We start from the raw sequence: 14,912 nt of genomic DNA, 5'->3' as shown, positions 1-14,912 counted from the left end.
CTTCGCCAAATATTACTGGAGTTAGATCCTGAGTCAGACTTGTGAACCAGGTGTCGTATGCCTTCTCACAAGTTATGAGCCCCTTTCGAGAGTTATGAAGGTCAAAGAACAAACAGTTCTATTGAGATGAAACACTGGAGCACATTTTCCAAGAATCGAAAATTGATAGTAAAAAGGATTTAGAAAAGTATCCAAGCATTCGAAATGAACAGGGTAAAAGAACTTGCCACCGACTATAGTAAGACAGGACTATCACATTTCCTATGTCAGAAACACTGCAGATGTGAGAATGAATTGTACATGAGTTGTGGGAATGGTCACTAGAAGCTCCTTTTGGCTGGATCCCATCTTGCAAATGCAAAATTGATATGCACCGGTGAAAGAAGCGTTAGCCCTGATCTGTGTTAGAATCGTGCCGGATATTCATACCTGGATGTCCAGACTTGCTGATAAGTGGACCACTTACTACTAATAAAGATATTTTCAAACCAACCGTGGAGATTATCGAAAAAAAACCCTGTTTGTACAATTTCAAGGAAAAGACACTGTACAAATTTCAGATAAATAATCGCCTTGGAAAACTGTTTAGCCCCTGATTGTGCATTTCGATGCCCAGCAGGTACTCCAAAAAAAACATGACCAAACGATTGACACTCCATTTAAAGCCGATTTCACATTGATGTACGAGTATGACCCTGAATTGAAAAGAAATTAATAGGAAAGCATTGTGGCTGCGGCAGCTATAAATGAAGAATGCAGGACCTTGAAGTCTAATTCAAAATGGTTCCCCTCAGTCACACACTCGTGCTAACATTAGGTTTACCTAAAGAAATTTCTTCGAATGGTGGATCATCGTTTGTGTCCCAAGAGTACAACTCCTTTTTGAGGAACTAAGGGATATGGAAACGTACCTCATTGGCCTATTATGCTCAAAGCAACGGCCGCCCAAAGTTAGTTGTTAAAGCTGCAAAGCGCATACTAGCTGACAACAGGGGCGGTTATGGACGCCTATGCCATGATTGAGTTGCTCGGACATTACTAACCCATCAAAGCACTTCTGCCCAGACCTTAACATGCCCAGCTGTAATGCTATATGGTTGTCATTAAAACCACTTTCCTATCTTGCAGAATAAATACCAAACAAGGAAACGGCGAGAAATAAGCGAATTAAGAGGTGACAATGGCCAAGAGGCATGTGAAACGAACAGTTCTATCGACAGTATTGTCGTTCACTCCGGGAACTTCAAGTAGACTTTTTCAGATCCAGAATCAGGAAAGTAATAACCCAAGTCGATGGACAAAGATGAGTAGGATCATAGACAGGAAAACCTACAGTACGAAGTGAGTAGATGGGTGCAATAGAGTAACATTGTGCAACCGTCTGTTTCTCCGTAAGATATACCCAGTTGTGGATGGTCCACATTATGCCACACCAAGAACTTTGAACCTGTCTAAACCCTGATCCTCGCAGGAACAACTTCCTGGGAAAGCAATGGAGTTTGAACGGTACAGTGAGCATGAAGAAACGGAAGTTAATGAGATCACAATATGCACACCCATTCAGTCCTTTTCCATTAAGTAAACCTCCATGTCGGAAAACTAGAGCACCAAGGAATTTATCACCATAAATGCATCGAAAGCCACAAATTTCATCTGCGTATTAAGATGACAATTCATTTTGTAGTCAGGAATAAAGGCGTGTGTAGGTAGTTATCTTTCCCTGACAATAGGAAGCAATCAGGGTTACCTCCCCTGATTTCTATAAATACGGTAAACATGGATGCAGCCATTTATATTGAGCTCATCACGAACTGAAAAGATAGTATAAAGTTAATAGTAACCATGTAATTGACAAAACTGGCAAAAAATAAAATTAAAATGACAAATAATTTACATTTATATACAAATACATCTTTGCATCAAGCAATAATTTATTGTAAATACTTTAAGTTATTTTATGAAAAAAATATTGGTTTTTGGTGCACGATGAGTTCATAAGATTTTTTTTTCTCGATTTAAATTGAATTTTTATGCAATAATTCAAGTTTATAACAGTGCACATCGAAAATTGATAAATCAAATTAAATCCTGCAGTTTTGCTTTTGAACTTCTCAAAATTCTGTTTATCTATCTTCATGCCTAGCACGAAATGCTTTTGGAACTTATATTAATTTTTATGACTATTAAATATACAAACGCCACACTTAAATGTTAGACTTCGAAAAATTAATTGGATGACATATATGCATCACCTGCCAATTACATCTTTTAAAAGTTCATCACGTTTAGAATACAACTCTAGGTTTTGATAAAGGTAAGATTTCTACAACTCGAAAATGAAAACGAAATAAAATATTGACGCATAAATACGAGTATGTATGTTATGCTAAATATTGACATGTTAAAATCAATTATTTTAAACCCTTTGAAAATCTCGCAGAAATAGTGTAAATTTTCATATTTACATAAATAAGAAAAACCGAAAATTTAATTTCGACCATAGTTGGGCTGGTTGGTCCAGTATGAGGCCAGTATAAAGGTTGCGAAATGATCGTTATTTCACGACTCCCAACTCTGGAGTCGGTTAGCCACTAGTTGAAAAAAAAATGATGCATTGACTCGGATGTTGGACTAGCTCCAAAAAGAACTAATGACCCCACATTCCGCAAGGCCCCTGTCCGCAGCATACCTCACACCACGTCCCGACTTGGAAAGGTGCATGTACGTCAGCAAGCAATGTGTAACAGATAAAGTGCTCACTGAGGTACTGCTAGCAACCTACCTCATCACATAATACTTTAGACGCAGTATAATAAAACAACAGGGAACACCACAGAACACTAACGTCGGCAACCCTCAGAACTCTCGAATGAAGTGGCGTGCACCAATGAGCAATCCCCCCCCCCTCTGGCCCAAGGCATGTTCAACATATAACCAAGAGACAGCCTCCCAGTAACAATGTAAAATGGCAGTCAGACGCTCCGGGTAGAACCGACCTTCTCCCCCTTCTGGGCATTGGTACTGCCTTGATTTTTTTTTTTTTTTTTTTTTTTTTTTTTTTTTTTATATGAAAAAATGAGGAAACCCATAGCCTGAATTTTCGTTTGTTCCATTGGGCAGTATGGGAATATTCACATAACCAAATATAAAGACATGTAAAGAGCATAAACTTTCCTGGTACTTTTACAGAATCTGAACCTAACTATTAATTTCTTTTTTTTTTTTTTTATAACCCTAACCCAATATTTAGGTTTACTTCAAGAGTTCGCTTGATACGGTTGAAACTCTGCAGAAGCATTAATGTCATTTAAAAAAAAAAATACAAAGACCAAATAATTAAACTAGTCCGAACCATCATCGTTTCAAAATTATACTCGATTGTTCTCAATTTTTTTTTTTTTTTTTTTTCAAAACAAAAACGGCAGCTATGCTGAATGTAAATTCAGCAGTATTTAGAACCCATGTGGTCCCGTCACTTGTACACCAGAGACCCCGTCCGCAACGTACTTCACTAATTCACCAAGACTTTGTATGGTGCGTGTACTTCGGCAATCAGCTGCTAACAAAAAAATGGTCACCGAGGTACAGCTAGCACCCACTCGACTCATGTGACATTAACTGGCTTAATGTTAATAAGCAAACACGGAACTCCGCAGTACACTGTTGGCAGGGTAGAAATAATGGTTCACACAATAGAAATGTATCACGTGGTAATAGTTCAACCGTTCGAGGTATCGGTGACTAACGTTCCGTCAGTCATGTGGAAGTCGCAAATAAATTCAAAGTATTGGTTCGAATAGGAATCCGGTGATATATCTCGTATTCCTTTAGGTAATGAGGCTCCATTAAGACGTTCCTATCTACGTCGCATATTGGTAAAATACTTGCTTGTGATCATTTTCTCCTGGCTTGATACTTTAGTAGATTCGCTATGCGTAGGCTTGGTTACTTTGTCCCTGTTGGAAAAATGCTTAATTTAGCATAATGTCAAATTTAATTTCGACCATAGTTGGGCTGGATGGTCCGAGATGTGGCCAGTTTAAAGGTTGCAAATGATTGTTATTTCGTGACCCCCAACTCTTGAGTCAGTTAATCGCTAGTTAAAATAATACGATGCATTGATCCCCTCTGCCCCAAGGCATGTTCAATATATAACCAAGGGCCAGCCTTCCAGTAACAAGGTAAAATGGCAGTCAAAGACGCTTCGGGTAGAACCGACCTTCTTCCGACCTCCACCCATTTCTCTGTATTGGTAATTTTTTTTTTCCAGTATGTTTTAAATATTGACATGTTAAAATCTATTTTAAATCCTTTGAAAATCTCAGAATTCTGCTTGACGACTGCTTTTCATATTGAAATTAGAAAACAAGCTGTAAATATATAAAATAACTCCTTCATTATTTTTATTCCTGATATTTTGGCGGTAATTGTAATATCAGTATTTTAGAAAACTTCATGTTAAATCTATTAACACTCACCATAAATCCAGGGAGAACCGTCATAAAATTATGTAATCGAATATAATAAAAACTTTTAGTATTACTTATTAAAAGATATTTGAACCATGTTTATGCATTTCATGTCAACAATAATAAGAAACAGTTTTTGTAATGTGTTTTCTGTATATTTTAACAGATTAGTAACATGAACTTATTTACTGATCAATATTACTAATAGGTTATCTTAAATTAATACTTTAATATTAACCACTTAAAAATACATCTAGCAACATACATGACACTGTTTTATCTGCATTTTTAACTACACTATAGAAATTCTCATCAATATACAGGGTGTTCCAATAGTCTTGGGCACATTTTGACATTGAATATCTCTAAAACTAAAACACATCTGGTATATTTTGGTATAGCCTTACAAAAAACTTAATGCATTTAGCTTTAAAATGGCACCGCTTTCATCTTACTATTCACAATTAAGCAGATATGCGGACTTGGAATGTGCCCAAGACTTTTGGAACACCCTGTATAAATGTGAGATAGCGTATAATTAACAGTGTTTAATTTTATAGATTGTACTGGAATATCCAAGCCCTCTTTCGGATTTCATTGCTACAACCTATATTACTTTGGCGAATGCTTCCGTTGGTCATATAGTTGTGAAACATTAAAAAATTAGCATGTAAGCCAATGTAAAAAATATGCTTAAAGTAAACGATTAATATTTTTAATATAGTCTATTAATCCAATAAACCCCATTTACAATATACTGTGGCGTAATATACAAAGTTAATAACTTGGCAAGCCTAAATACGAAATAGGCCAAGAAATAGTCGTGCTTTTCTAGCAGATTGCGTGCTTTCTGATATTTTTAGATCTTATCGGTCGGATTCTTTAATTGTTTTTACTTGTTCGACCAGATGGAATGGCTGCGTGTTGCTTTTATCCAGCTAATATTTGATGTCTAAAACGAAATTTAAAACGCATTATAATTTTTTTTTTTTTTTTTTTTTTTTTTTTTTTTTTTTTTTTTTTTCAAGTAAAACATAATGATTAAGACGTTACTTTAATAAAACTGGGCCACACTCATCTGGAAAATATCGGCCATTTGAAAAAAAAACGCTAAAATACATAAGTCACTCTTGCACTCTTTCAAGAATAGAGAAAACCGTTATGCAAAGAGTTTCTTTTATTTTAAATAGAAAAATTTTCATTTTTATATTCTAAAAAACTTTGTAATTCTTAGTATATAATCACGAACAAAGAGGTACGCTAGTATTGTAATAGAACTTTTTTTTTTTTTACGAATAAATCTAGTGGTAGAAAAGATTATTCTCCTTTCATTTGTAGCTAGAATATTGAATACATCATGCTTTCAGTTTATATTTATAATAAAATTAAAGCCGGAATTCCAAACTTTATTTTTGCCCTGTTTTGGGTTAAATAGTTGAACACATCCAAACTCGAGACTTGAAACTATTTTCCATGTGAGGCAAGCACACTGCCAGATGCGCAACAATGCCACGCAGAGGAAAATCTATTAACTAACCCTGGTTAAGCAAACCGCGGTGAAATGATTGTTAATGCCTTATGGGCTGCGTTTCTTTTACTGTGGAAATAAGTATTAACTTTCTAAAAGATATGCTTGTTGAATAATATCGTTCTAGAGAGTATAAAATTCATACAAGGGAGACCTTGGCTTGGGTTCTCAAGAGATTGATTACCATACCAGTTGTTTAACCTTCAATAGTCTGATTTCGCCGTGGTTTGTCTGATCAGTGTTAGCTAATAGACTTTCTTTGTGGGGATTCGGTTGCTAAGCTGTCGTCCTAGAAAAGACTTATGATTCCATTTCCGTTCAATGAAAACCGGTTTTCATTTTTGTTGCAAACCATCTACTAGTTGGCTAGATATGTACAAATCCCAAGAGTGATAGGGGGCGAAATCGGAGATGAGCCACTGTACAATTCATGCTCTCTACCGATCCAAGTTATGACAACAGGACCATTGCCAGCACCCTCAAAATGCAAATTCGGATGGTTCAACGCTTGCTCAACGGAGTTTCCGGACACGGTTATGGTCTTTAATGTGGCTTCAAATGAGGGCAACACCCTGCCACTTCACATCTTCGAAGTCGGCTTGAAAGTCAACACCAAAATGTACTGAATAGTGTGACCCCCATGGTGCAATTAAGTGGCCGTTGGCAGACTTGTGGTATGACAGCAAGACTCGGCGCTGGCCCACAAGTCCAAAGAAACCAGGCAGATTCCATGAAAATTTTCCTAGAACTGCCCGTCTGTAGAACACTAATTTCATTGGCCTGCTTCCGGTTTATTACAATATAGTAGCTGCCAAGTTCAATGTAAACAAGTTCTTAAACAACCCAGATTTTACCCAAACTACATTAACGATAATTACATTACGACCTTACATTTATTAACACCTTAACATCGTGTGGCCTTGGGACCGTCATAAATAATGGCTCCCTTGCAAAAAAAAAAAAATCGTAGCTCGCATATAACTGATAAGTTGGTTTTAAATAGAAAAGGCAGGGTTTGATATCAATATCAACGCAATAAAACTGGCCAATTAGTACATGATCTTTAACAAAAAAGAAAGCCGGTTTTCATCAAACGGAAATGGAATCATGACGTCTTTTCTGGGGCGATAATTTTATCGTTCTCTCCTGTATGGAGTGCTTGGAATTTTAGCACAGTTACGATTTGGTTTTTAGCTGGCAAATATTAATTAGTGGTCACGATTGAAAACAAAACTGGTATGATAAATCGTCCAACGTTTTTGCATGTATACACTTTTTTTTTTTATTTTATTTTTTTTTTTTTATGCGATAGATCAGGCGAAGCTAAAAACGTTAAATTATGAAAATTTTGAACCGTGAATGATTTGGTTTCTATTCCAACTGAGGGCATAGATTTTTTTTTTTTTTTAATAGATATTCATATTAAACCATTTTCTTTTTTCGTTACTAAGCCCCCCCCCCCGTTTCAAAATGTTTCGTTTTTTCATATAACACTTTATTAAAAAATTTATAAAGAATGGGGGGGGGGTCCTTAAAACAATGTGGCATGAAGCTTAGAGAATGGAGGGGGAATGGGGGTCGGGAGTCTTCCACTTTGTCTTTTTCCCTAAGCTAGTTTATCACTCGGCATGATACCTCATTCGCTCTGTGGGCATCAACTATTCAAATGTTCCAACACGGATGTTTTTCAATTTTATTTACAAATATTTAAAAACTATACAATTGTTATTGACAAATTAAAAGATGTATGCACAAACATAAATTTTTTAAAAAAACATGAAAACAAAAAGGAAAAAATGATGGATGGGATATCACTAAACCTTAAACACCCCAAAATAAAGACAAAAAAAATGAACTAAACAAAATGCTAACTGTTAAGTTACTGAAAGCCCTCCCAACCTACTCTAGTTGTTAAAGTGCTCGCGGTTTTCTGGCCATTGCCGAAAAGACACTTCCTAAGAGGGAATGGGCCGACTAGGGCAAAAGTAGGTTTCCTGTAACATAGCCACATCCCTGTCCAATGTCATGAGGTTCCTTGGCACATGAGCAGCTTTGCTTCAGCACTTCATGTCTCGTGTATTTAAATTACCCAAATTAAAGTATGTGGCCATTACCCTAATCAGTTTCAACCACCGACCTGAAATCCCCAGGAGTCAGGATGACACAGGATTATCCGAGACTGCCAGTAAACAGTTCAGATGAAACTCCTTCGTCTCTGACATCCGAAGTAAACTTTTTTTCTTTTTTTTTTTTTTTAGGGCCCTATAAAACGAAGGGTTGATATAAATTGGGATTCTTCCCTTGCAACGGGGATCTTGCTGAACCAGGGAGTTATGCTCCTCTTCCACCAATCTGTCTTGGGATCGCCTCCCCTAGCAGTCTCTATCCTTTAATGGGCCTTCGTGCAGCCCTATTTCTGTTCACAAAAGTTCTTACTAGGAGTGTCAGCAAAGTTCTTTAGGACCTGAGTGAGGAGTTAAGAGATATTCCACTCGATGATAGGAGTGGGGTCTTGGGGGGTTCGGTGGTTTTAGTAGGGGTGCTTAACTCCTTTCTTGTGGTGAGGAAGAGAATGGGGCCCAGCCTCTTTGATAACTTTTCTGGCTTTTTCAGTATTCTTCATTGTCATTGGCTTCCCTTCTGATGCCGAGGGGATCGACAATTTTAATTTTAAAATAACTGGCTGCAGCTCCTCAGTGGGCGTTTTAGTTCCTCTGGGAAGCCACAGGGCTTGCATCTTCTTGGTGGGTGACTTGGCTGGAGCTGCAGGTACTGTTTTTTACCTGCCTTTACCATTTTGCTTCAGCCGTCTTTGTTAGTTGATGTTTCCCCCTCTGGTTGTTTTGGGAGAGCTGCACATGTTCTCTTCCTGCTTGGGGCTAGAGCAGCAGGGGCTCTAGGTGGGTTTTTTTTCCTGAGGCAATCTTTAGACATATGCCCCTGCTGCTGACAATACCAGCAATGAGGCTTCATTGTCCAGGTGTCACACCTGAACAACGGCGGCATTTTATTAAGGATATCCCAATCCAATCTCATTTATAGCTAGTAGGTCTCTATGAGGTTACAGGGGCCACTGACCAAGATGACTACCTCCATATCCGCATGCTGACTAAAAACTGTGCCTATTTGTTTAGTGTAGATATACAAGTGGGTGCCAAGGATCGTCACTGTAGTGCATTTCTTGCTCAGGTGTTTCAGCTGGAGATGTATGTTTTTTCCAACCTCAGGTCGGACCTGGATAATCTATTGGCTTTAGTGTTTGGGAGGAAAACATCCCACATTGCATAGCTCCTGCAGTAGATTTATTGTGCCAAGATTTGAAGTTCTCACAGGCTGTCCACCATTTTCTTTTGAGACTCCAGTCGATTCCCCCCCCCCATTTTCGTATCTGTAGTAATGAGTGACAATTCGCTTTGCCAGCTCTTCTACGGCTGGGGGAGGTGGTTAAATGTTCCCCTCTAAGATTTTTATAGAAAGTCGAAGAGCTGGAGATATTCTTTTGGCTCTAGTTGGGACTGGGGCCGCCATGCTGCCCTTGGGATATCTGCTTCCTTAGGCTTGCATTAGGTGTAGCACCAGTAACTACTGCCATTGCAAGCATCTTTTGTCCAGATAGGATGGTTCCTGAATCCAGTGCTGTTTGTAGTGTATTAGGTCGTGCTTGAACTTTGAAACTCCTTACTTTTTGGTGGGGGACCTGGACTTTCGTGACAGTGGTGTCTTTATGGGGCTTCCACCATTTATGCTGCTGCTACAGCTCATACTTTGTATACATGGGAAGAATCTGTCGTCCAGGTCCATTATTCTTTCAAAGGTAGCTTCCTAGTCACAGGATTTCTAGTGCTGTCTGGTCAGGATCGGTAGCAGCCTGTTTTGGTAACTCCATAAATCTGGCTGGCCTTACTCCTGTCCTTTTGGAGCATGTTTCTCCAATGGGCAGGCGAGCTAACAGTTGAAGCCTCTCGGCCAGCCAGTGTGCAGATTAACCTGTCCCAGGTAGAGATGGCATGTTGAGCCCAACAGCGTCAAGTGAGTTGGGAGAATAGCCACACAAGTTGACTAGCTCCCATCTATTTATGGTGTCGGGAGCAGCACCAGACAGGTTGGTGTTGGGCAGGCTGGACAAGTCATACCTGCTATGCTGTCTGCCTTTCGTTTGTGTACCATGATTAGTGATACCCCGACTCTAACCTGAAAGGGCAACCAGATCCACCCTCTATGAGCTGGACTGAACTTTTACGAGTGTAGCGCCTCCCTAATCAAACCGACTGCACTGGAGGTACTGCTGCGTGTAGTACCTGCTACCGTACTGACTAAAAAGAAAGGGCCATGAGGCCTGGCCTTTGAACCGATCTAGCAAGCTTGTAATTTCTGATTGCAAAAATGATCCTCAATTTTAACAATTTAATCCAATTACTTTTTGCATTATAACGAATGAAATTCGATTATCAATATTGACCCTGAAAAGGGCTGTTTAAATTTAGGTCAAAACTGGAGAATATCACTAATTTTTCATGTTGGTAGCTTTCTGCCGAGCAGATCTGAGTACATTAGCGACGGGTATCACTGTCAACTGTTAAAACCATTTGTGACACATGGATTATTAAAAATTTTGAAGCAGTAGAGCATTTAGTTGACATTGAGTTCCTTATTTGTGTAACTTCCTGGAAAATCTTTCTGGCGACACCAGCTTTCAGTGACCTAAACTTGAATTGTAACATTTCGATAGGAACACCTTGTGCTGGGTCACTATTGTTGCTACTGCTGTTTTAATGGGTCATTATCTGTTGCCACTGCTGATGCTTAAAAGGATGACTTCTGTTGAGCAACGTTCTTTATCATTTAATCTAATTATAGATTCAATTATTTGTTTGTAACGCGGATGTTTTTTGTTATTTTTCTTGATTTTAGCACATGCGGTTAGAGTGGCAGTCTTATTTGTATTCGCTTTGAACATGTCGGAGTATTTCTACACAGATTCTATCTAGGTTAAGACTCATTTGAACTCGCGCTTCAAACAATCGCTGTTTATATATGGTATGTGTGGACGTAGTTATAGACATCAATGGTGGTTAAAAATAAATCCTTGTGTATGTTTGGGAAAGATATTAAAGCAATTCCTTTAAAATTGTTCTATTGAACAAACTTTATCATTGAGTCTCTATATATAGATTCTATTATCATTTGTAACTTGGATGTTTCTTTCGAAGAGATTTGGCCTTGTATCTCAATCGAACCTCTAACGGTTCGAGTAGCGATCTCATCAGGGTTTGCTTTCAACATGATTTTGACGAGGATTTTACACAGATCCTACCTAGGCGAAGATTCGTTGTCATTTGAGCATATGCTTCGAACATTCGCTGTTTATATAGTCGAACCCGAGATATGGTGGCCCTAAGATTTTTAAGGTTATGACGTGAAATGCAGTCTTTATCTGGCCCCTGGTTATGGTATTTGACCCACTTTATTTTTTTTGTTATTCAATTATATACATGTGTCTTTTATACTGTACTGTATCTTGTTACAAACTTTGAATGCCATATTCCGGGGTTCTACTGTATATTGAATGCACAGATGTGATTAGCAGCCCAAAATGCCTTTGGCAGGTACAAATAGTACTTGTTTGGAAAGATATTTTTGTAAATATTTTAAAATTACCTTTGTGAAATAAAATTAATACATGAATTCAATTTGTCTGCCTAGCAAAAATAGCTGAATCTTCTATGCAGTAAGACCCGTCGTTTTGGAATTCGGATCCAATCGATGAGTAGCCGTCTTAACAGTAGCATCTTCGAAAGAGTCCTTTTGAGGTTCCTTGTGATGTTGAAATCCAGGGAGTATGCCCCATTGACTGTTCTAGCTCCCTCCTTTGGAGAGCTGTCCTTTAGTGAAATAACTTCATAAGAGTCCTTATAAGGCTCCTCACCCTGAATTTTGTCAATATCTGGACAGTACACCCGTCATTTTGAAGTTTTGCTCCATCTGTTGGGGGCTATTTTAGGGGAGAAGCCTCTTTGAAACTGTCCTCTTCTTGGGTTACGCCCCATAATCAGTTCCATTTTTGATGGAGTCGTCCTTTAGAGGAGCTGCAACTTATGCAATCAACCCTGTTGTTCCTGGTAGTTTTCCTTCATTGCTGGTTGAAAAGTTGGTGTCGCAAAAATTATGGTTTTACACCTGCATGGATTTGCTTTTAGAGTAGACCACTTTCCAGCCAAAAAGTGTCGTGGATAGAACTTGAGTAGGGGGGGGGGCATTTGGCAATGGGTCTGCCTCCTTGTCACTCAAGATTTATGGGAATGCTGAGTTATAGGATCAGATCTCCTGCAAGGGTGATATTAAGAGACTGGTAAAAGTGGGCCAGACCATTTAGTAAGAGACCAAACAAGTGGCATAATAGGTGCTGCTGGGCATCCTTAGCCTTAAATACTTTAAATTGTCTATTCCACTCTTAAGGTGAATAATCTTATTCACCACAATACCATATTCACTCATGGTTTATCTTCTACTTGAGATAAACCCAAAATTTCAACTTTTATTGAAACCTTAAAATTTACAGAAATTACATTCTATTGAGATGTTTAATAATAAAGATTGGTTAGTAAGGTCCTCCAAACGCTTTCTAAATAATACTATTTGAGTTTGCCAAAGACAAGCAGGGTGATTTCTTAGTGGGATCTTAGTGTGTGTGCAAAAGGTTGTATTTCCAGCAAGGAGATGTTCAACTTCCAGTACCCAGCTGGTTTAGGTTAATCTAATTTCAAACAGGCCATAGTTTATGGTCTGTTTGATCTAACTTGAAGATGGGTATGCTAAAATTTCTGTATGCATCCATTTCTACGTACTTGCTCCTTCCTCCTCATCAGAAGAATCTTTCAATTTTTTTTGTTATCCCTTGCTGACATAATTGTGGACCTTGTCCGTTTGCTGCTGCTATTGTGGTTCTTATGGATGCTGCTGCAGTTGAGTGGCTGGTGTGACTGCAGTGGAAGCAGCCTCGCTCCTCTTCCTCTCTGCTCAGCACTGTCCTTCACTTCTCTGTTCTTTCTAAGGGTTTGGTTGATCTTGGGACTGCTATTGGAACAAGATTTGGGAGGGCTATTACAGTGGGCTCTTTGACTATGTCCACTCAGTTTGGAACTGCTTTTTGGGGACAGGAGTTGACCAAGTGGCCCTGCTTTACGAACACCCCGCAGTACAGACAGGTTATCTACCACAACTGTCATCGTCAAACCTTTGAGTGTCACCACTGCTGCGATTACTTGGAAGTCTTTTGTCAGTCTCCTTGTAACTGTATCTCTCCTACTGCAGTCAATTCCCGAATCTTGCCTTGTTCACTTTTCCTCGCCCCCAAATTGGCTTTAATGTTCCAATGTAGTTCAACTTCAGCTAAATAAGGACATTGTGAACATGGCCCCTGGTCCTATTCTGCCCTGATATTCGGGCATTATTTTCATCCCACTTCTGATATCTTGGATAGTTCTTGACTTTTTTTGAGAATAGAATGCCTTACATGGCATAGCTCCTTTGGTAAAAGCAGGTTGCCGAAATGTTTGAGAATCTTCAGTTTGAGGAAGCAATTCTCCTTTATGGTTGAGGTCAAAGAATAAAATCTGAGTAGTCTTTCTGAGTCATTCAAGGCTCTTTTCCCTGAGTTTTGTCAATATCTGGGCGATACAAGTCATTTTGATCTGTTCTCTTTTGAGAAGGCATGTTCAGTGGAATAGCTTTTTTTTTTTTTTTTTTTTTTTTTTTTTTTTTTTTTTTTTTTTTTTTTTTTTTTTTTTTTTTTTTTCCTCTCTTGAGGCTCCTCCCATTTGGTTGCTGCCCCATCATCGGTGCTTTTTATTCCTCTTTTGGAAGTCATCCTTTAGTGAGACGCAATTCTGCATCAACTCTGGGCTGAGCCATCTCTCTTCAGTTCTTCCTGATAGTTTTCCTGCATTGTTCCATGCCTGGTTGAAAAAATCCAAGTTTCAAACAACTTGGATTTGTCTTTAGAGTAGACACCAACTTTTAGGCAAAAAGTGACATAAAAACAAGCATGGGAATGTAGATAGAACATGAGTGGGAAGAGGAAAGTGTAAGGCAAAAGGGAAGTGGGTCAGGCCCGTGCTTGTCAGTCAAGGCTTATGGGAAGGTCAAGTTATCAACTAAGATGCAGAGAAAGACAGACAAAAGTGAACTAAACGGTCTAGGGCGATACTAGCAATACAAAAGAGGTTCTCAATGAATCTTGGAGACGGGAATATTCCTGAGGAAAATTGACGAAAGCAGGTCTAGGGTAAAGTAAAAAATGAGGACAGATATTGCACATTGAAAAATCTATTTTAAAAATTTTACAAACGTATATGGTTATCCTTGTTACTGTACTTAATGTCTAAATTTTTCCTCACTAGAATACTCGATCACCATAATACGTTCACTCAGGGGAGTCGCTTTAAGAATCCTAAATTCGTTTTTGAATTAAATATGGACAAGATAAAATAAATGGTTAGCAAAAACAAAGTAATGATAAAAATGGTAGCTGATATTCTGCGACTAGGTACGTCATTCTGGAAAAAACGTTAAGTAGTGATAAAAATAATGCTGTAGCTGAGATTTTGAGAACATATTAAACTTTGAAGTAATTATTTGCACAATATAAATTACAAATTGAGCCCAAGGCCTAAGAAGTGTGGGGATAGATGTTAGTTGCGTGTTTCAGGTCACCCCTTAGCTTGTTCTATCATAAGGAAATTGCCCCCCCCCTGTGCCACTGCTTGTGCCAACTTTATCTTAGCCTTATTGAAGGTGAGGTGCTGGCTATATTGGACAGAAAAGTCTTTACCCACAACCTACTCCTTGTAACTGCCCACACTAAACCCTTTACTATGTGTTCTAGCTTTTTCCAGAAATCTGATAACTCCACTAAG

Source organism: Euprymna scolopes, chromosome 5, assembly GCF_053919585.1.
Source record: "Euprymna scolopes isolate OS-2025 chromosome 5, ASM5391958v1, whole genome shotgun sequence".
Taxonomy (NCBI): domain Eukaryota; kingdom Metazoa; phylum Mollusca; class Cephalopoda; order Sepiida; family Sepiolidae; genus Euprymna; species Euprymna scolopes.
The sequence above is the reverse complement of the archived record's forward strand: the minus strand, read 5'-3'. Positions refer to the sequence as shown.